The 14,843-nt window shown below is 45.9% G+C and overlaps 1 protein-coding gene across 4 annotated transcripts in view; it reads right to left on the bottom strand.

Moving 5' to 3' along the window:
* Nucleotides 1-14,315, bottom strand: part of NIM1K (NIM1 serine/threonine protein kinase) — a 91,444-nt gene extending 77,129 nt beyond the window's left edge. For 2 of the 4 annotated variants that reach the window (XM_063724096.1, XM_002815532.4), the window contains exon 1: nt 13,974-14,304. The gene's annotated coding sequence lies outside the window, so the exon portion shown is untranslated. The other 2 variants (XM_063724097.1, XM_063724098.1) reach the window with 2 other exon arrangements.
* Nucleotides 14,316-14,843: the final 528 nt, after the last annotated feature.

Here is a 14,843-nt window from a genome sequence, read left to right as displayed (position 1 = left end):
GAGTGCAGCGGCACAATCATGGCTCACTACAGCCTTGACCCCTGGGCTCAAGCAATCCTTCTCCCTTAGCTTCCCAAGTAGCTGGGACTACAGGAACACACCACCCCTCCTGGCTAATTTTTTAAAAATTTTAATAGAGACAAGGTCTCAATATGTTGCACAGGCTGGTCTTGAACTCCTGGGCCTCCCAAAGTAATGGGACTGCAGGCATAGAGCCACCCCGCCCGGTGGTATTTTCTTTTCTCTACTTACCCAGAGTTAATTGCTCCATCTCAGTATTTCCACTGAACTCTGCTCACACTTTGAACCGACAGAGTATAAATTTATATTCTCATTACGTTTAGCCTCTCTAAGACTGACCTTCTGCTGCTTATTTATCTTCATATCTTCAATATTCCCTAGTATGTAGTGCAACCTAGGATATGGTAGGCACCAAATAAATATTAGTAGTAAAAACAAGCAGGCCGGGCGCGGAAGCTCATGCCTGTAATCCCAGCACTTTGGGAGGCCGAGGCGGGTGGATCACAAGGTCAGAAGATCGAGACCATCCTGGCTAACACAGTAAAACCCCGTCTCTACTAAAAATACAAAAAATTAGCCAGGCGTGGTGGCGGGCACCTGTAGTCCCAGCTACTCGGGAGGCTGAGGCAGGAGAATGGCGTGAACCCAGGAGGTGGAGCTTGCAGTGAGCCAAGATCACACGACTGCACTCCAGCCTGGGCAACAGAGCGAGACTCCGTCTCAAAACGAAACAAAACAAAACAAAACAAAAACAAGCAAACAAGAAGTAAAACATAATTTGTGAAAGGTGATATAATGTAAACCACAAAGCAGTAGCACTTTTTGAAGGACGCTTGAAGGTAGCCATTTTTTTTAATTTTTATTTTTTGTAGAAATAGGGTCTTGCTATGTTGCCCAGGCTGGTCCTGACCCCTGGGCTCCAGTGGTCCCCCCTACCTTGGCCTCACAAAGTGCTGAGATTGTAAGCATGAGCCACCACACCCAGCTGGAAGTAGCCATTGTTTTTGTTGGTGTTAGAGCAGTGTTGCTAGCATTTTATTCAATGTAACAGGGAAAGTATACTAAAAGCTACTTTTATTAAGCACTTACTGTACACCAGACATTGTACTGCATATGCTTATGTGACTAATTTAACCATTACAACAAACTCTATAAGATAGATATTAAAATTCTCACTGCCTTGATGAGATTACTAAAGAGGATGAGACATTTGTCCAAACTCAGAGAGCTAGTGAGTGACAAGGCCAGTCTGGGCTCCAGTTTCACCCAATTCCACTTGCTGCCTCCCTCTGGTGTGCAGTGGAATCTAGCACTACAAAACAGGCCACTGGCATGAAGTCCAGCATCAGCCTCGGATGGCATAAGTCAGTGATAGTAGCAAGAGCAGGCAGGAGAATTAGAAAGGATGATTCTTTGATGTGCCTTGTTTTTGTTTTTTGTTGTTGTTGTTTGTGTTTTTATGAGACAGGATCTCCCTCTGTCACCTAGGCTAGAGTTCAGTGGTGCAATCACAGCTCACTGCAGCCTCGACCTCCCGGGCTCCAGAGATCCTCCCACCTCAGTCTCCCAAGTAGCTGGGACTACAGGCGAGCACCACCTCTCCTGGCTAAATTTTGTATATTTGATTTTGCCATGTTGCTTACATTGGTTTTAAACTCCTGGGCTCAAGCAATCCATCCGCCTCAACCTCCCAAAGTGCTGGGATTACAGACGTGAGCCACCACACCCAGCTGTGACTTTTTTTTTTTTTTTTTGAGACAGAGTCTCTCTGTTGCCCAGGCTGGACTGCAGTGGCACCATCTCGGCTCACTGCAACCTCCGCCTCCTGGGTTCAACCGATTCTCATGCCTCAGCTTCCCAAGTCGCTGGGGTTACAGGCACCCACCACCACACCTGCCTAATTTTTTGTGTTTTTTAGTAGAGACGGGATTTCACCAAGTTGGCCAGGCTGGTCTTGAACTCCTGACCTCAGGTGATCCACCCGCCTCGGCCTCCCAAAGCTCTAGGATTACAGGCATGAGCCACCACGCCTGGACTGTGCCTAGTTTTTGAATTAACCATTGGAACTATCAGGCTGGGTGTGGTGGCTCACGCCTGTAATCCCAGCACTTTGGGAGGCCGAGGCAGGTGAATCACTTGAGATCAAGAGTTCGAGACCAGCCTGGCCAATATGGTGAAACCCCGTCTCTACTAAAAATACAAAAATTAGCCAGGCGTGGTGGTATGTGCCTGTAATCCTACTCAGGAGGCTGAGGCAGGAGAATCTTTTGAACCCCCCAGGAGGCGGAGGTTGCAGTGAGCTGAGATCGAGCCACTGCACTCCAGCCTGGGCCACAGAGTGAGACTCCGTCTCAAAAAAAAAAAAAAAAAAAAAAAGCCATTGGAACTATCAGTGATAGTAAATACACAAATTACACCACATTTTTTTTTTTTTTTTGGAAACAGAGTTTAACTCTTCTTGCCAAGGCTGGAGTGCAGTGTTGAGATCTCAGCTCAACTTCTGCCTCCTGGGTTCAAGTGATTCTCCTGCCTCAGCCTGCCGAGTAGCTGGGATTACAGGCACCTGCCACCATGCCCAGCTAATTTTTGTATTTCTAGTAGAGACGGGGTTTCGCCATGTTGGCCAGGCTGGTCTTGAACTCCTGAGGTGATCCGCCCTCCTCAGGTGATCCGCCCTCCTCAGCCTCCCAAAGTGCTGGGATTACAGGCGTGAGCCACTGTGCCCAGCCAAAGGAGGGATTTTTTATGGAAAGTTGAGACTAGCTCTGATAATGTCACCATAGTTCGATAAACACCACAGGTTAGTACACTATATGACTATTGTTAAAAGAAAAACCTTAGCCAAATTAAGTTTAACAGAGTTTAGCTGAGCAAACAATTATTCCTGAATTGGGCAGCCTCCCAAGCCAGAGTAGGCTCAGAGACTCCAGCACAGCCAAGTGGTGGAAGATTTATGGACAGAAAAAGGAAAGTGATGCACAGAAAATGGAAGTGAGGTACAAAAACAGCCAGATTGGTCACAGTTCAACGTTTGCCTTATTTGAACATGGTTTGAACAGTTGGCCACCTTTCATTGGCCAAAACTCGGTGACTGGCACAAAAGTAGGCTTCAGTCCGTTAACAACTGCATTTAGGTTATAGTTCACAATGTACAGAGAAACTTTTAGGCCAAACTCAAAATATGTAGGGAGGCAGCTTTAGGCTGAACTTGATTTAACACTATAGATATCCTAAAATGTTAATAGCAGTAGCATAAATTTAATCCTAGAGCAGTAAGAATTGCTCTTCTTGGAAACTGAGTGGAGCCTAGGAAGGAGGTCTTCTTGTGCAGCTGCTAAGTAGTGAAGGAGCTATGGCGGGGCTGTGGAGCTGGGGGGATGGCGGAAGGTGGTTAGGAGCAAAACTAAAGGCTACCAACAAACATTCCAGCAGAAGCAAAATAATCATCGAAAGGCTGGAGCTGAAGAGCAACCAGCAATAGACTGTGTCTAAATGATGAGAACTGTGAGGCGCCATTGAAAATCTCAGGACATGGAGCCAGCAGCAGGTAAGCTGAGCGTGGCAGTGAGGCTTTCTAAGGTCTACTACTCTGCAATTTGAACCAGGTATGTTGTGAGGTCACTGAACATTGTAAAATAGCTCAAAACTCAGAATAAAACAAGTATTTTTATCCCTTGTCAGTCTTTCCTCCTTCTGACCCTTCCAGCACACCCGTTTTCACACTGACCTTTTTCTTCAGTGCTGCTTAGTAAATGGCAAAAACAAATGGCAATTTACTTAGCTGGATGTGAGGCACTTCAGGGTCTTATCTGAGTTTTCCTCTGCAATCTTACTTCTTAATACTTCGCTAAACCAAATTAACCTGAGGCTCCAAGCCGACTGGCTGATTCAGTTTCCCTTGATTACCCAAGCACACTAGGGGACTTTCAGGAGTCCACTGGGGAGGGGCTTGTAGGATTTTTTAATCTCGCATTTTGTTGGAATAAACAGACCTAGAGGGGTAAAGAGACAGTGGCAGGGATGAGACTAGAATCAAATGTCTTTACTTTGTCTCTTTCAGCTATATCAGCTCACCAACCAGCCTAACAGAATGAATAAATATCTAAAACAAATTTGGGAGCTAGGCACAGTGGCTTACACCTATAATCCTAGCACTTTGGGAGGCCGAGGAGAAAGGATGGCTTGGGCCCAGGGGTTTGAGGCTACAGTGAATTATGCCCATGCCATTGCACTCCAGTCTGCATGACAGAGGGATATCCTGTTTCTGAAAAATAAAAATAAAAAAAATTGGGGGGATTTAAAAGTCAAGCTAAGAAAAAAAATTAATGACCATAAATGTTTTCCTTTAATATCAACTCAAAAGAAAATTTGGAAGCTGCAAGTATTTTCTCTTGATACAGGAGGATTTATTGTCAAATAGCTCAAGGTCACCATCTACTATAGGCTCAAGAGAATAATTTAGAAAAATATCTTTCTTTTTTTTTTTTTTTTTGAGAGGGAGTCTCGCTCAGAGGGAGTCTCGCTCTGTCACCAGGCTGGAGTGCAGTGGCGCGATCTCGGCTCACTGCAACCTCCGCCTCTAGGGTTCAAGTGATTCTCCTGCCTCAGCCTCCTGAGTAGCTGGGACTACAGGTGTGTGCCACCACGCCCAGCTAATTTTTGTATTTTTAGTACAGACGGGGTTTCACCACGTTGGCCAGGATGGTTTCAATCTCTTGACCTTATCAACCACCCACCTCAGCCTCCCAGAGTGCTGGGATTACAGGCATGAGCCACCACGCCTGGTCAGAAAAATATCTTTCTTCTCACATGTTAAACTTTTGTGGTAGGCTTTGTAATAGCAAAAAAATATATTTGGCTTCACAAACATGAATGGCTGTTTTATTTTGTGTCATCAGTTCTAAGAATGCTCTTAGACCCAATCATATCTTAGCATTGTACCTCTTTTACGAAGTGTTCATCATTCAAACAAAGGCAGCATGAAAACTTTGTTGTTAGTCTTCAAAGAAAAGTCCCTGGCATATCAACTGTGTACTTTTTCCTTTTTTTTTTTTTTTTTTTTGAGACAGAGTCTTGCTCTGTCACCCAGGCTGGAGTGCAGTGGTTCCATCTCCGCTCACTGCAAGCTCCGCCTCCCAGGTTCACGACATTCTCCTGCCTCGGCCTCCCCAGTAGCTGGGACTGCAGGCGCCTGCCGCCATGCCCAGCTAATTTTTTGTATTTTTAGTAGAGACAGGGTTTCACCATGTTAGCTAGGATGGTCTCGATCTCCTGACCTTGTGATCCGCCCACCTCGGCCTCCCAAAGTGCTGGGATTACAGGCGTGATTTTTTTTTTTTTTTTTTTGAGATGGAGTCTCGCTCTGTTGCCCAGGCTGGAGTGCACGGCGCCATCTTGGCTCACTGCAACCTCTGCCGCCCAGGCTCAAGCAATTCTCCTCCCTCGGCTTCTGAAGTAGCTGGGATTACAGGAGCCTGCCACCACACCCAGCTAATTTTTGTAGTTTTTAGTAGAGACAGGGTTTCACCGTCTTGGCCAGGCTGGTCTTGAACTCCTGACCTCGTGATCCACCCGACTCGGCCTCCTAAAGTGCTGGGATTACAGGCTTGAGCCACCGCGTCCTGTCACTTTTGCATATTTTAAACTGGGTCCAACCCAGTTACTTCTCTCGCCTTGTTGTTACACTTTCCCCATATATTTCCTCTTCATCCAGACCAGCTGACCTCAACTCTTTGTCCATTCATACTCATTTCTCTCCCTTGTAAACTCAGTGTACCTCCTGCCTGTACCACACAGGCAATCACTGCATGTAAACTTGACTTGTTGTGTATCTTACGGTTGTGTTCTAGCTGTCTTAATAACTACTACTGGCTGGGCACGGTGGCTCATGCCTGTAATCCCAGCGCTTTGGGAGGCTGAGGCGGGCAGATCAAGAGGTCAGGAGATCAAGACCATCCTGGCTAACACGGTGAAACCCTGTCTCTAGTAAAAATACAAAAAATTAGCCAGGCGTGGTGGCAGGCACCTGTAGTCCCAGCTACTCGGGAGGCTGAGGCAGGAGAATGGCCTGAACCCGGGAGGCAGAGTTTGCAGTGAGCTGAGATCGCGTCACTGCACTCCAGCCTAGAAGGCAGAGCGAGACTCCGTCTCAAAAAAAAAAAAAAAAAAAAACTACTACTTAATGAGAGCCTACAATAAATAGCAAGTGCTCTATAAGAAGGGTGAACATAGAATCTGTCATTCAAACCAAGACACCTCTGAGAATGGGGTGCTATTAATAATTGCACTAGGACAGCCAGGTGCAGTGGCTCAGGCCTGTAATCCCAGCACTTTGGGAGGCCATGGTGGGCAGATTACCTGAGGTCAGGAGTTCGAGACCAGCCTGACCAAGAAACCCCATCTCTGCTAAGAATACAAAATTAGCTGAGTGTGCGTGATGGCACATGCCTGTAATCCCAGCTACTCAGGAGGCTGAAACAGGAGAATCACTTGAACCCGGGAGGCAGAGGTTGCTGTGAGCCGAGATCACACCATTGCACTCCAGCCTGGGCAAGAGCAAAACTGTCTCAAAAAATAATAATAACAATCACACTAGGACAACAGGTGTAAACCGGGGTGGCACTGACAAACTGGGACATATGGCCACCCTATCAATAAGTGATAGTGTGGCAGACATCACTGCAGCCTGGCTCACGCAACATCACTACTAACTCTCTTCTCCTTTCTTTGCCTTCTGTTATAGTAGCTGGCGATCCCAGTTTCCCTTTCTCCCTCAAAGATAGGGATAGCTCTGAGACACAGTTTTGGCCAGTAAGACCTTAGTGTGGTGTTTCTGATCATTAGTGCTTTACTGTTGAAAGAGGATAGTTGCAGCTGGAGCAGCTCCTTTCATTTTCTTCCTGTGTGGAACTTACAGAGGAGTAGTAGCCACCTAGAGACCATGAAGTGATAAATATGAGGGCAAAAGGATAGATAGCAGAACAGAAAGATAGGAATAAACTAGTTCTCTGATGGCAGCTAAAACAAAGCTATTAATTGCTTATCTAGACCTCTTCTTCTGCAAGAAAAATAAACTTCTAGCTAAGCAGGAAGATTCTTTAGTTAATTGCAGCTCAAAGCATTCCTAACTTAGAAGACTAGTCATTATTTCATTTAAACTACTTTATACATATATATATATTTTAGTAGAGATGGTGTTTCATTTATAGATACATACATTTTTCATATATACATATATATATATATTTTTTTTTTTTTGGAGACAGAGCTTCACTCTTGTTGCCCAGGCTGGAATGCAATGGCACAATCTCAGCTCACTGCAACCTCTGCCTCCCGGGTTCAAGCTATTCTCCTGCCTTAGCTTCCCAAGTAGCTGGGATTACAGGCATGTGCCACCATGCCCGGCTAATTTTGTATTTTTAGTAGAGACGGGGTTTCTCCATGTTGGTCAGGCTGGTCTCGAACTCCTGACCTCAGGTAATCCGCCCGCCTTGGCCTCCCAAACTGCTGGGATTACAGGTGTCAGCCACCGTGCTTGGCCCTTTACACATATTTTTAAAAATCTTTACAACAGCCCTAAAATGTGCCTGCTATTATCCTCATTTTTCAGATGAAGAAACTAAATTTCAGAAGGACTTGGTAACTTGTCCAAAGCCATACAGGCAATTAACATCCAAGTTTAATTTCAAGCCCAAGACTGTCTGACCTCAGGGTCTGTGCTTCACACACAACAGATGAGGCTTCTTCACCTTGTCTCATGAGCAGGAGCTGTGTGTGCCACAGGCAATCCCCCCTAAACAGATGCTGCTAGAAAGTAAGAGGATAAGAAATAGAGCATGTTCTGAAATGGTTAAAAGAGAATATGAAGTGGGCTGGAAAGGTTTGGCTTTTCAGTAACCATTAGTTAATAAAGTCCGCTCTTTTTTTTTTTAAGTTCAAGTAATCATTGTTGAAAATAAAAGGCAATAAAAATAAAGACCGTTTTCACTATAGAAAGAAAGAAAGAAAAAGAAAAAAAGAAAGAAAGAAAGAAAGAAAGAAAGAAAGAAAGAGAAAGAAAGAAAGAAAGAAAGAAAAGAAAGAAAGAAGAAAGCAAGCAAGCAAGCAAGCTCAGGGAGGGAGGGAAGGAGAGAGAGAGAGAACAAGACAGAAAGATAGAAAGACAGGAAGGAAGGAAGGAAGAAGGAAGGAAGGAAAGAAAGAAAGAAAGAAAGAAAGAAAGAAAGAGAGAGAGAGAAAGAAAGAAAGAAAGAGAGAGAGAGAGAAAGAAAGAAAAATCATATTGGCCAGGTGTGGGTGCAGAGCAAGACTCCTCCATCAGAAAAAAGAAAAGAAAAGAAATAGATCATGTTTTCCCCCTACTTCCTTGCCCTCACCCCTACTCTGAGCAATGTGAGGTTGCTACCCCTCTTAATCTACTATGGAATACTCCTTCAATATCAAGATGAAGTGTTCAGTTCAACAAACATTATTTTTAAGCTCCATCCTCCATGTTTAAGGGTACAAGTTACTCCCAGGAACAATGTAGATATAACTAAATCTACAGCTAGTGGGGCAAGGTAGATGCATAAACAGATCATCTAAATATAATGGCCAAAGGCTAAACTAGAGATAGGTACAGACAGGGTGGGGCCCAAAAGAGAACATCTGGAAGGAGATAAGGCCTGAAGGAATTTGCAGGTGTGATTCAGCAAGTACTGAAAGAGAAATGTAGGTCAGGGAAATGGTAAAATGGGAGAGGGGGTATGGAGTATGGATCATGGAAATTGAGGCAGTATAAAGGGTGGAAAAGTCAGTACCTCTGTGTTCTGTAGGAGCTCAAGGGCTGGCGCTGTTGATCACATCTGAGGGAGTATTTGGCTACATTTCAAATTTCCAAAAAGTTTAAAAGGCTCTTTAAAAATCTTCATGATTAAAAATTACTAAGGTGTATTTTATTAGCCAAGAATAGAACTAATTTGGCCAGGCATGGTGGCTCACGCCTGTAATCCCAGCACTTTGGGAGGCCAAGGCAGAAGGATGGCTTGACGCCAGGAGTTCAAGACCAGCCTAGGCAACATAGAGAGGCCCCCAACCCCCACCACCGACAACTCTACAAAAATAAAAAACTTAGCTGGACATGATGGTGCATGCCTGTAGTCCCAGCTACTCTGGAGTCTGAAATGAGAGGATCATTTGTGCCCAGAAGTTCTAGGCTGCAGTGAGCTATGATTGTACCACTGCACTGTAGTCTAGGTGAGTGAGATCCTGTCTTTAAATAAAACATAAAAATAAATAAGTAAATAGATTCTGTCCAAAATTGATAAATCAAGAACCAGTGGCCAGGCATGGTGGCTCATGCTTGTAATCCCAGCACTTTGGGAGGCCAACGTGAGAGGATTGCTTGAGCCCAGGAGTTTGAGACCAGGCTAGGCAACATGGTGAAACCTTGTCTTTACCCCCCAAAAAAAATAAAGCTGGGCATGGGCATGGTAGCATGCACCTATAGCCCCAGCTACTCAAGAGGTTGAGGGGGAAGGATTGCTTGAACTCAGGAATTTAAGGCTGCAGTGAGCCATGATCATACCACTGTACTCTACCCTGGGCAACAGTGTGAGACCCTGTCTCAAGAAAAAAAAAAAAAAAAGAAAAAACAGCAACATAAGCTAATTATTCGGACATAGGGAGGTAAGTGATCAAACAGTCAAGAGTCCAAAATGATTGCCTCTGGAGACTGGGACTGTTGTTTTAGTTATAAGCTTTTATTTTTTATTTATTTATTTATTTTTTTGAGATGGAGTCTCGCTCTGTCGCCCAGGCTGGAGTGCAGTGGCGCGATCTTGGCTCACTGCAATCTCCATCTCCCAGGCTCAAGCCATTCTCCTGCCTCAGCCTCCCGAGTAGCTGGGACTACAGGCGCCCACCACCACGCCCGGCTAATTTTTTTTTTTGTATATTTAGTAGAGACGGGGTTTCACTGTGTTAGCCAGGATGGTCTCAAACTCCTGACCTCATGATCTGCCCACCTCGGCCTCCCAAAGTGCTGGGATTACAGGCGTGAGCCACTGCGCCTGGCCAGTTATAAGTTTTTAATATACTGTCATAAAATTAGGTGAATGCATTATGATGATAACAATTTGAACAATTTTTTAAAGTAAAAAGAAAAATTTCAGATGCAATTATGTAATCAAGTGTATCCACATATTATCCCAACTAGATAATTCCAACAAATAGAGATGCAGAAAGCTTCTTGGTGGCCTTAGGATTAGGGAGAAAAGGTCTAATGAGCAGCTAGTTCAGGAGACCTGAAAAGAAAGCTGCCTCAGCCCACACCACTTGGATGGGCGGCAGGGAGTCAGAACGAACTAAGATCTGCCGCTAAGGCCTCCCAAGTCACATGATTTTGCTAAATAGGGTACTTACTGCTTTCTGGAAAACCATCAGTGTTCTCTGTGGAAGATGAAGAGTGGAGTTCTTTTTAGTTTCCTATTCTGCAACTTGGTTTTCCTTCTGTGCAACCCTCTTTTCACTTGATGTTTTCGCTTTTACTTTCTTTCTATTAATCTGCTTTCTCCTTACAGTTTTCTTCCCCTTAACAGTTTTATTTTGCTCTCTAATCTTAAATTCTTCCCACTGTCCACACCCTGAATTCCTCTAAGTCTTGGCTAATGCTCATATTCATAATGCTCATGTCAGACAATTTAGATTTTTGTCTTGATTTTCCAAGTGGTTAGCTGAAATCACTTTTTTTTTTTTTTTGGATTCAGAGTCTTTCTGTGTCTCCCAGGATAGAATGCAGTGGCATAATCACAGCTCACTACAGCCTTGAACCTCCCAGGCTCAAGCAATCCTCCTCCCTCAGTCTCCCCAGTAGCTGGGACTACAGGCATGCGCCACCACACCCAGCTAATTTTTAAAAAATTTTTATAGAGACAGGGTCTCACCATGTTGCCCAGGCTGGTCTCGAACTCCTGGGCTCAAGCAGTCCTTCTGCTTCAGCCTCCCAAAGTATTGGGATTACAGGCCTGAGCCATGGCGCCGACCTATCACTTGGCTTTTGAACACAACTTGTCCATCTGTAAAACTGATTAATATTCCTCAGGATGCTGTATAATAATGGCTAAGCTAACCTTGAAGTTCTTGAGAGAAAGTAATTTAAGAACTATGATGTGGTTAATTCGAGTTGTAGACTATTATCTTCATAAGCAATTTGAATATTTTCTTCTTCTCCTGAAAATTAAAACTTCAATTCTAGAGACCTTTTTCTAGAATGACAATAGGAAATGACAAAATACAGAATAAAACAAATTTTATGAACAGTTTGTCCTTTCAACAAGTGAAAGAAAATCAACCAACGAATTAAAACTCTTTAATCCCTAGAGAAATACAGTGATCAGATTCAAAGAATGAAGTTGGATTTAACGTTATATTTTAATTTTTAAGTTTCTCAAAATGAAACTATATATGTGACTAAAAACATTAATCTACTAAGACAAAAATCTTTGCTTTTGTTTTTTTAAAAATGTATGATAAGTCTGGCATGCACCTGTAGTCCCAGCTCCTCAGGAGGCTGAGGCAGGAAGATCCCTTGAGCCCAGGAGTTTGAGACATGCCTGGGCAACATGGCGAGACCCAGTCTCTAAAAACAAAAAGAAAATAAAACAAAACTGTAAGTCTGAGGGCTTCAAGCTGTCTAATCACATGCTATCAATGTTAGAATTTGAAGCTCAGAAATTGTGGATGTGTAATGAATTACGGTTCTTTAAAGAAACCAACATTTGCTGATAAAAGTATTTGAAATGGTACCACTGCTTGCCCCAAATTAAGCCTTCTCAACTAAAAACCTAGGGTTAAACCAAGAATATAAAGGGCTCTATAACCTATCTGTAGTTATTACTGGGGAATTCAGATTTCATATAAACCTGTCTTTATTTTAAATGTAGTTAAAAAAAAAAAAAGCACACACCCCAAACCAAATATCCAATCCACATTTTTTCCTAACACAGGAGGCTTCTCTGAAGCTTTTTCCAGGCTTACCATTTAACAGTGGTCCAGCTAAAAATAAACCCATGAGGGTTTACTAGGCAAATTCAATGGCACACCAAACACCAGTCCATGGGGAGTTGGATTCAGCTTTTTCCCCACTAGCCTCTCCCAGGATTCCCCCCGTACATTCTCCCATCTCCTAATTAGAAAGCTAATTAGGCTTCCAAATGTAAATGCTAAATGGAGAGGGCGATCTGGGCTCAGGCCAGGACTCCTGGAACATCTAACACCCTCCTCTGTCCTCTGTTCGTGCAGTGAGCTGTGGGAAGAGAGCTGGGCAGCACGACTATTTGGGGCCATTTAACTTGCTAGAGGGCAGTGTTTACTCTCATTTGTCTGAGCGGAAAGCTGTGTTGCACAGACTGCAAACTCTGAAAAAATAAAATAAAAACGACAACATGCCTTGGGATTTTAGTACTTTAAGGGAAAGAGTAAGTACATTTTCATAAACTCAATTATTACCATGGTGACACGAGGGTGCAAGAGAAGGTCCTCTCGAGAACAGTTCCTGCTTCTAACTAGACAGCCTCTCAATAGTGCAGGGCGACTTCTTCAGTAACCATGACAACCAGAATTAGAAGTGCTGTTGCAACACTAACAGAAACCATCTTTTGAAGCGGTTCTGTGAATCACATTGAATACTGATGATGCGAGCTAGTGTGATACATACTTTTCAAACATTAAAAAAATCTTATTACCGTAAACAAATATTCACCTTAGATTCCCATTTGAAATCTTGACCTGGAATCACTTTTTTTTCATCTGGTTTTGTTTGTTTCCCTTTTGGATTCCCGCGGCCTCGATTGCAAACGCTATTTGTGTAATTTCCAAACTTGTCAGAACTGCACGGGTAAGAGCTTAGAATGTGATTCATTCGCTCTTATTTTGAAACGGGATGAGGAATGGGGTGGGGGAGGGTGGGTAGACAGAGAGCCCTCTTGTCTACTTCTCAGGAGGACGAAAACAGGGGAGGGAAGGGGAAAAGAGAGGAGAAAGGGAGAAAGGGAGAAAGGGAGGGAGGAGGAGGAAAGGAGGGAGGGAGAAGAGGGAAAAGAAGGGAAGAAAAAAACGGAAAGGAAAAAAGTGCCATAGCAGAATCTTTGCTGCCCATGTTATCTATTGCCTTGACTTCTCCATCTGCCAAGATGTGTCAGGCCCGCAGAAGCCGGCTGGAATCGATATTTTAAAGACGCAGTTGCGATCTTTTCCTGGTCGTATCAAGGAGTCCTGGAGCTTCTAATATTCCTGGAGGGATATCCAGGAAGAGGAAAAGAGGCTCTTCCTTACTTCGTGCGGTCTTCCAAAAGAAGCACCTTTCGCTGGGGAGCGTCGCTGCGTGGGGTGCAATGGAAGGTTTTGTTTTCCTGGGCCACAGGCGTTAGATGTCAGTTCCCTCCACCACCAGCACCGGCCGGCGCGCGTGGGGAGGTCACGCCGGTCCTCTGCCCTTGTAACAGACTCTCCAGATTTGGGCTGGTGCCTTAGCGCTCTGGTCCAGCGCACCCGCTGTGTGCACCGCTAGGCGCTAAACTGCCCTCCTCGGCTCACGTGTGGACGCGCATGCAGACACGAGTGTCCACACCATACAGGGACATGGGTGCACACACGCGCGCACATAGACATGGGCGCCGCACATGACACGGGCACCACACATGACACGGGCATACACGCGCGAGCACGCCCTCGCCCTGGCTCTAATGCCCCCTCCTCTCGCGTGCGGATCAGCCTGGGCAGGTGTGGGGGTACGCCCCAGAAAGCGCCTAACCTTCTGACCCCACTTCGCAGACACCCCGTGGCAGGGCTCCCTTTCTCCCTTGGGTCGCGGGGAGGAGAGGCGCCTCCTCCTCAGCCACCCAGGTCTGCAGCCTAGCAGAGGGAGGGTGGCGGGGTGAGGGTGCTGGCGGCGAGTCCCCCAGCCCCTCGCTTACCTTCGTGGCGAGGCCAGCTCTTGGGCTTCGCTGCACCGCGCCAGGCTAGGCGCGCTGGGTGGTTGCCTCTGGAACAGGAGCAGTCGGTGTGTGGATGTCCCGAGGTGAGGGCGCCGCTGTCGCGCCTGAGGCTCCGGGAGCTGTCAGGGGCGGCCGACCTGACCGGCAGCCACCCAGGGCAAACCCCGCCCTCCGGCCTAGGCCGGCTCCGCAGCGGGGACCGAGACGCCCCGCAGCGTTTCCTGAAGGACCAATCCGGAGCGGGGGGCTGGCCTGGGGAAGGAGGGACAGGGGGGCCGGTAGTGCACCCGGACGCCGGCCTGGACCTCGTAAGCTGGTTTCTATGGCAGCCAGGAGGGAGGGGCGAGAGGGAGGGGACGAGCGGCGCAGGGACACCCAGTGCAGTCGCTCGGGGAGGGGGGTGGTTGGGCCTGACGCAAAGAGGACCCCTTCTAGAGTCTGGATGGGAGCAGCGACACGGCCGAAAGCGGGCTGACACAGCTCCCACCGACGTACGCCTCGTGCCGAGAGGTTCCAGCGCTTCAGCAAGGGTTTCCATGTCCTTGGGAGACCGTGACCCAGTAATCCTCCCAACAGAAAGGGAGTTTCCAGCAAACCACCGTGACAGCTCCTCGGGGTGAGTCGGGCAGGGTTTAGGTTCTGCAGAAAGAAGTGCTAATGTCACTCTCTGCCTGGATTCCTGGCATACATCGGTTCCCCTGGTGCCACTTTGTCAGTGGCTCCCTAATCTCCTGCTGTGGAGATACTCTCGGCTGTGACCCTCGGATGCCAAAGATTATTTTTCTAGTTTACAAACTAGAAATACCGTCACTGGATTGAACGTAGAGTTGGAAATGGGATTCGCAAAAT

The sequence above is a fragment of the Pongo abelii genome, chromosome 4 (assembly GCF_028885655.2).
Source record: "Pongo abelii isolate AG06213 chromosome 4, NHGRI_mPonAbe1-v2.0_pri, whole genome shotgun sequence".
NCBI lineage: Eukaryota > Metazoa > Chordata > Mammalia > Primates > Hominidae > Pongo > Pongo abelii.
This window is presented reverse-complemented; position numbering and strand designations above follow the sequence as displayed.